General features: G+C 57.0%; 1 long non-coding RNA gene across 2 annotated transcripts; it reads left to right on the forward strand.

Annotated features, from left to right (window-relative positions):
• Positions 1-1433: 1433 nt before the first annotated feature.
• LOC129684386 (uncharacterized) lies at positions 1434-4128 on the forward strand. Of its 2 annotated transcripts, XR_008721319.1 has the most exons (4): positions 1434-1553; positions 1686-1945; positions 2942-3265; positions 3512-4128. It is a non-coding gene; the product is annotated as an uncharacterized LOC129684386 (long non-coding RNA). The 2 variants fall into 2 exon arrangements; XR_008721318.1 differs by having other exon boundaries at positions 1434-1945.
• Positions 4129-6563: the final 2435 nt, after the last annotated feature.

Genomic DNA, 6563 nt, shown 5'->3' on the forward strand with positions numbered 1-6563 from the left:
TCAGAAGAGACATCTTCAGTGCTGTCTTCATACTGGTGCTCTCCCCAAATCTAGTTAGAAAACTTCTGGGCGCCTTGGGAGGCTGACTTAATATGTGTGTATGTGTGTATTTATGTATATGTATGTATGTATGTATATGTATGTGTATATACACACATATATATCGTTACTGTGTGTGCGCAGGGGCATGCATTCCATAGCACCCCGAAGTCAGAGGCTGACTGTGAGCGTGGTTTCTGGAGATGGCACTCAGCTGGTCAGGCTTGCATGCCGAGCACCTCTACCCTCTGAGGCGTCTGGCTGCCTTGACTCCTTTTCAGGTTTTGCACGGGGTGTCCAGTGAGTGCGCCTGTCAGCTCCAGGCCCCCACTGACACCCAAGGAAAGTGGTGCTGAGCTCCACCGTGGAGACACAGAGGCAGGCTGTTGGCCTGTGTTGGGTTCAGCATGGAAGCTGAGAAAACTCGCTGCAGACAAAGAGACTTCAAGTGCGAGCTTTGCTTCCTGTGCACGCAGGGAGGCGGCCAGGTCAGGATCTGAGCCACCCCCCAAGGGGACATTTTTAAAGACTAGGACACAAGCGAGGGGAGCAGGTGGGCTGTTGCACTGGCCACTTTGCATCATGTTTGGCCTAGGAGGTGAGCAAGGGCACTAACGTGGTGGCTGGGCCTTCTCTGGTCACCTGGCTTCTGGGTCCCTGAGTCAGCTGTTGGCAGTCAGGTTCCCTCCTGGACTCTGGCCGGGAATTTCAGATAAGGGAGCAAAGGGGTGGGCAAGCTGCGCGTAGTTAATTAAGCCAGGACAGGCGCCACATTTACGGCCCATGAGCCTAGCTTAGCGGGATTACAGCAACTTCCCTTGCTATATCTTGTACTGGTTAACAAACATGAAGTGTCTGAAGAACACAAGACAGGAGCTGGGTTCTGGGGCCTGGGCTCATGGGCTCAGTTTTGACCCTGCCAGCAAGATGAAACCTGTTTCTGAGATGGCTGTGCCCAGGAAACTAATGGGGCTCTCCAGGCAAAGCGGAGAGGAGCCATGTGGGTGGATGGGAGAGATCGCTGCTGAGAACTGGAGGGTCCTTTCCCCCAGGACCATGCTCGGAAACTCTCCGGATGCTGTGGTTGGCACACACTGGCAGCTGTGATCTTACTTGGAGTTACAGTGTCTGCCAGGGGCAGCGTCCCCGGGCAGCTGCGTCAGTACCAGATGGAAGCCGAGGGGGGCACAGAGGTTCAAGTCCTATTTCCAGCTTTCCTTCATCCCAAACCCCAGGAGGAGGGACTGTGGTCTGTATTTACAAGACCTCACCAGGATTCCAGTCCTAAGGGATTTGGACAGACACTCATCACTGGCTGCAAAGCCCGAGTCTACATCCAGTTCCCCACCTCACTAATGCGGTATCTTTCTGTGTTCCCATTTTTTCACCTACAGAACCAGAGTAATAACAGCCATACAGAAGGGTTATGATGAAGTGAGTCACAGATCGCAACAAATGACAGGACACCACAGTAGACCAAAAAGCGGCTGCGCCCGAGACTAGCCTCTGAAGCAGTGAGTTTAGTGTGCTGCTCATAAAACCAGGGTGACTAAAGGAATGGCTGCTGCTCATAGAACCGCGAGGAGGGGCCTCATGAGTCTTGGAAGCTTCAGGACCTTCCTGAGAGTTGATTTATTCTCTTCTAGAGCCTGAATGGAAATGGCCGCCCGGCACTGACCTGAGAACCGGTCAGTGAGGCAGGGAGACAGGGTGAAGGAATGCTCAACTGCCTCCTGCTCCACTGTGTCCAGGCGTTCTGCCTGAAGTCACCTGTGAGAGTGAGAGAGAGGAGTGTGGCGCCGGACAGCAGGGCTGCCCAATCTGTCAGGAGCATTCAGGCAGCCACAAGGCCCTGGGGTCTCAGGGTCAGGCCAGCATGCAGTCAGCCCTTCAGGAGCAGACTGGGGTGAGGACGGGCCTGGGAGGGGGCGGCAGCAGGCGGAGGGTAGACTGGGAGTCAGCAGGGTGGGAAGCTCCAGAGCCAGGCGTGCCCATCAGTGTCCCCCGTGGCCACCGCCTTCACCAGGCGCCAGTTCCCCAGAAAGGCCGTGGCAGGCAGGCCGGTGGCCTCCGAGATTCTCGACAAGTTGGCAGGACTCAGGGGTCAGCCCCTCCCTGGGGACCTGATGGCTCCCTGCCTGCTACAGTCAGCATGGGAAGATGGAGGTCCCTGGAGAGGCCACCCAGAGCTGCAGAGCCAGGGGGTTAAGGGACGCCTCTGCAGTTCAGCAGCCAGACCAAGCACAAAAGACCACACGTGGTTCTGGTGCCGTTCTTTAAAAAACATTGATTATTCTTTGACAGTCTGATATCCGTATACACTCATCCTGCCCATTTTCCCCTCCTCCTCCGACCTCTGCATGTCTTCGTGGGTTTGTTTTCCTGGGACTCACTGGGTTTACCTGCAGTTGTGGGGATGAGACTCTGTGAAGGGTCAGTTACCGGAGCAGAGCAATTTACCCTGAAGAAAAACCGTCAATAGCTTGTCAGGGAAGGGTGGAGCGCCCAGGCCCCTGTTCAAGGTGGAGTGTTGGGAGGACTCAATGGATCTGGAGCACCTACCTCCTGGAACTTCAGTTTCCATTTATCTTTTGTGCGCGGCTGTTTGGCCTGTGTGAATGCTCGTGCACCACACGCATGGGGGGGGGAGCGCTGCGCAGTGACACACGGTTGTGGCCTGCCAGGTGGGTGCCGGAAGTGAATTTGGGGCTCTGCAGCAGCAGCTAGTGCCTTCAACTCTGTGCCCTCAAGCTCTGAGCCATCGCTTCAGCCGCAGAGCCAAGAGTTTTTATTTCTATGCACCTGTCCTTCTTGAGGATGTGGGTGTGTAGTTTATGTGGTGGTGGTGGTGGGGGGGGGCTGTACTGAGGCCAGTACACCAACTTTGGATGTCATTCTTCAGGAATCTCCCAGCCTTCTTTTCTTAACCTTGAAACTCATCAAGTGGCCCAGGCTGACTGCACCCGTCTCTGCTTCCCTGGTGCTGCTGTTTCAGTTAAAAACAAAACAAAAGCAAACAACAAACAAGCAATGAACCAGGCTCCAGACATCAATCTCGGGCCCGGGCTCTCGGGTTGAAGTCCTCCGGGTTGAAGTCCAGCCTGCCCGTGATGCTTAGCGAAGGGGCGTGAGAACCCGCGAGCTGGCCGGCTGGCCGCACAGGTGCGCGTGCTAGGGAAGATCGTCGCCCGGAGACGTCTTTCCCGGAGGCCCCGCGCGGTGTGCGGTGAGGAGCCGGCGGCGGGTGGGGGCGGCCGCGGGGCGGTTGGTCGCCGGGAGGGTGGACGCGGGGCGGGTGGAAGGCTGGACCGCCGGGCGGCGGCGTGTGCGCGGTGCTGGCGCCCGTTTGGCACGGCCGTTGGGGAGAGCCCGGCGCGGCCCGCACAGCTCTTTGGGGCGACATCGCCGCGCACAGCGGCCTCTGGTCCTAAACCGTCAGGGTCCCCTTATTCTGCTCTGTCCCCGGCCGCAGCCCCGGCTCCCCCGACCTCTCCGGCCGCGGCCCGGCCCCCGACCCCCCGGCCGCGCCTCCTGCCCCGCTGCGGACCCCGCCCGGGATGCGCCCGCCTCCTCCCGAGCGCCCTCGGGTCGCCGGCCTGGAATCGTCAGCCTAGCTGGTCGCAGTCGTCAGGGAAACGCCACTTCTCCGGACATGCGGCAGAAAGACCCGTGCCAGAAGCAAGCCTGTGACATTCAGAAGTGTTTGCAGGCCAACAACTACTTGGAGGCCAAGTGCCAGGCCGTGATCCAGGAGCTTCGCAAGTGCTGCGCCCGCTACCCCAGGGGCACGTCTCTCGTCTGCTCCGGCTTTGAGAAAGAGGAGGAGGAGAACCTGGCACTCAAGACCGGACCCAAGTGAAGCTGTGCTGAGAAAGAAGTTAAATTCGCTTCATGCTCCCTCCGCGAGCTGTTTGCCAGGTAGCAGCAAACAGCAAGGGAAAGCCGACGGTGAGGCTAGCAGACATGCCGTCCACGCAAAACAGACGGAAATAGTAACCCGTGTTAGAAAATACATGTGTGTAAAGGAGAAGGGAGGTGCCGAAATAAACCCACTTTACACGAAAACGAAACAAGCAAAAAGCAAACAAACGAGGTACTGGTCTCTGAAGCCCTGGGGGAGCGAGGATGAGGCCGCCGGTGTTGTCACAGGGTAACACTGACGCGCTGACAGCTCGGGTCTGGCACAGGTGCCGAGAAACCAGTGTGTTAAGGTTGGCGCGCCCCTGGGACCTTCGGTAGCCACTTTTGCTCCAGCTTCCACCCGGTCAGCCCACTGCCCACGGCAGTGACTGCACCTTGCCCCACCTGCTGCTGCAGCCCGGAGGTCGGAGCCAAGTCCCTGCTGGCGGTTCGGGGGTTCCCTGTGACCAAGGATTCAGTCTTCACAGCCAGTGCCCCTTTGGGGCCGCACCTTGCTGGGCTGGATCGCAGGCTGCCTTACGCTCAGCCAGTTTGCTTCAACGGCTAACTGGGAACGGTCTGCCCAGAACAGGCCGAAGCTCCCCATGCCGGTCAAGACAGGCCCACCAGGATGCCACAGCCTGACCCGGTGCCCACCTGCTGGTCTCTTCCCAGATAGTTTAGGCTGTGTCAAACTGACAGCCAACCACAGTGCCAATTCACTTTTTATGCTCTGAGTGTCCTCTACCTCCTGAGCGGTGGTCAGCAGCAGAGCGAGGACTCTCACCCCCTCAAGCAGCCATCAGCTGCTGTAGACCCGACCCCACAGAGCCTTCACTCCCTCTGACCATGTGCTCGGCCAGCGGCCTGAGTGGGTCCATTCCAGGTCCCATTCCTGGTGCTTCAGTCCAAATCTCTCATCTCTCTCCAGCACCTCAGGCCAAAGGTGTGGTCCTCAGATGCTCCGAGAGGAGAGGGGAAGCAGTCTTTGGGAGATGGGGCCAAGTGGACAGAAGCTCTGTCTTTGGGGGCATGCCTCCGGTTAATTCGGCCACTCCCTCCCCTTTTCTCCTCCTCTTGCTTGCTTTCCAGTGGAGTGAGGGGCTCTGCCCCACAACTTCCCTGCTCTCCTCTGGGATCTGCGGCATCACCTCAGGTCTGTAGTCAGGGGTCTCGGCACCTTCAGAGACAAAGCAGAACATCCTTTCCTCAGGTGGATGCAGCGACTCACACCTGTGAGCCAGCTGTCAAGGCAGAGGCAGAAGGCCGAGGGTTCAAGGCCATCCTCAACCTGATAACGAGTTTGAGACCATCCTGGGCTTTGAGAGACAGAGGCAGAGAGAGAGGGAGAGTTCCTGTCTTTTAAACACAAACCACAAAAGCAGTTCCACCCAGACCTTCTCTTTGTAACGTGATTGTGTTGGGAGGTGTGCCTGCCATGCAAAGCGACAGCCCCACACTGTGCACAGGGCACTGAGGGACAAAGCTCTTCCAGTCCTCTAGGCCTGCCCACATGGCTGTGGTGAGCTCCAAGGCAGCCTCCCTCCCCCACACTCCCTCCCCTGCTGAGCGAAGCCTGTGACAGACCGCACACTTTCAGCAGTGTACCTGGGGAACGTCCGTGACACAGGCGCTGTGTCCCCGTGTCTGCTCTGACACAGGCGCTGTGTCCCTGTGTCTTCTGTGCTTCTTGGCCCCTCATGAAGGATGGAGGCTCAATTTCAGATGCTGTGGAGAATCTGGGCAAGCCCAGTTAGATGCTTCTCAGAAACTGACTTCACTGGGTGTAAAGTTACGTGCAGTTATTTAGAGACCCCCACACATACATACACATACACACACATACACACACATACAGGCACATACACACACATACACACACAAACACGCCCCCTCGTGCACACACAATCCTAAGAGCAAAAGGACAAAGTTAACTGTCTCTACGTGATAATTTTAGGATTTTCAAAGACGGTGTCATGCCCTGCAGCGGGGGTGGGGAGGCTCCCAGGAATGCTCTGGGGTTAAGACTAGGTTGACCCTGAAAGGCAGGAAATTAGTTACTCTCTCACAGATAACACCAGAAGCCAATTTGGTGCATTCTGAACACTAGCGCGGCTCTAACACTAACTATAAACTGATGCTCAGTTGTGGCTGTAAGATAGCTTAAGGCGTGGGATGTCGAAGGAGCGGAGACTATTCACCCTGCTGACCTTGGCTGCACTCCAGGCTGAGGACACACTGAGCTGACCCTGTAGCCGTGACAACCTGCAGTTACCTGGCGGCTGTGCTGTGGTCAGGCTCCTTGAAGACAGTGCTGAATGAGCTGGACTCAAACCGTGAGGGGGGTGGGGGGGCTGTGTGTGTGTGTGTGTGTGTGTGTGTGTGTGTGTGTGTGTATGTTTGTATGGGTTTTTTTTGTGTGTGTAAGTGTATATATGTGTGTGTGTGTGTGTGTGCATGTTGTGAGTTTGGACAACCCACTGGAGCAAGGAAGCAGGACACTAACTTACCTAAGGATGGGATCTCCCTGGCGATTCAGCGTGTGCTCAGCCCCACGGAAGCCCAGCAAATGCTAGGCGGTCCGAGGTGGACATGACTCATGGTCGCTGGCACAATCTCTCTAG

This window comes from Psammomys obesus, unplaced genomic scaffold (genome assembly GCF_907164565.1).
Source record: "Psammomys obesus unplaced genomic scaffold, mPsaObe1.curated_primary_1811, whole genome shotgun sequence".
NCBI classification, from domain to species: Eukaryota; Metazoa; Chordata; class Mammalia; order Rodentia; family Muridae; genus Psammomys; species Psammomys obesus.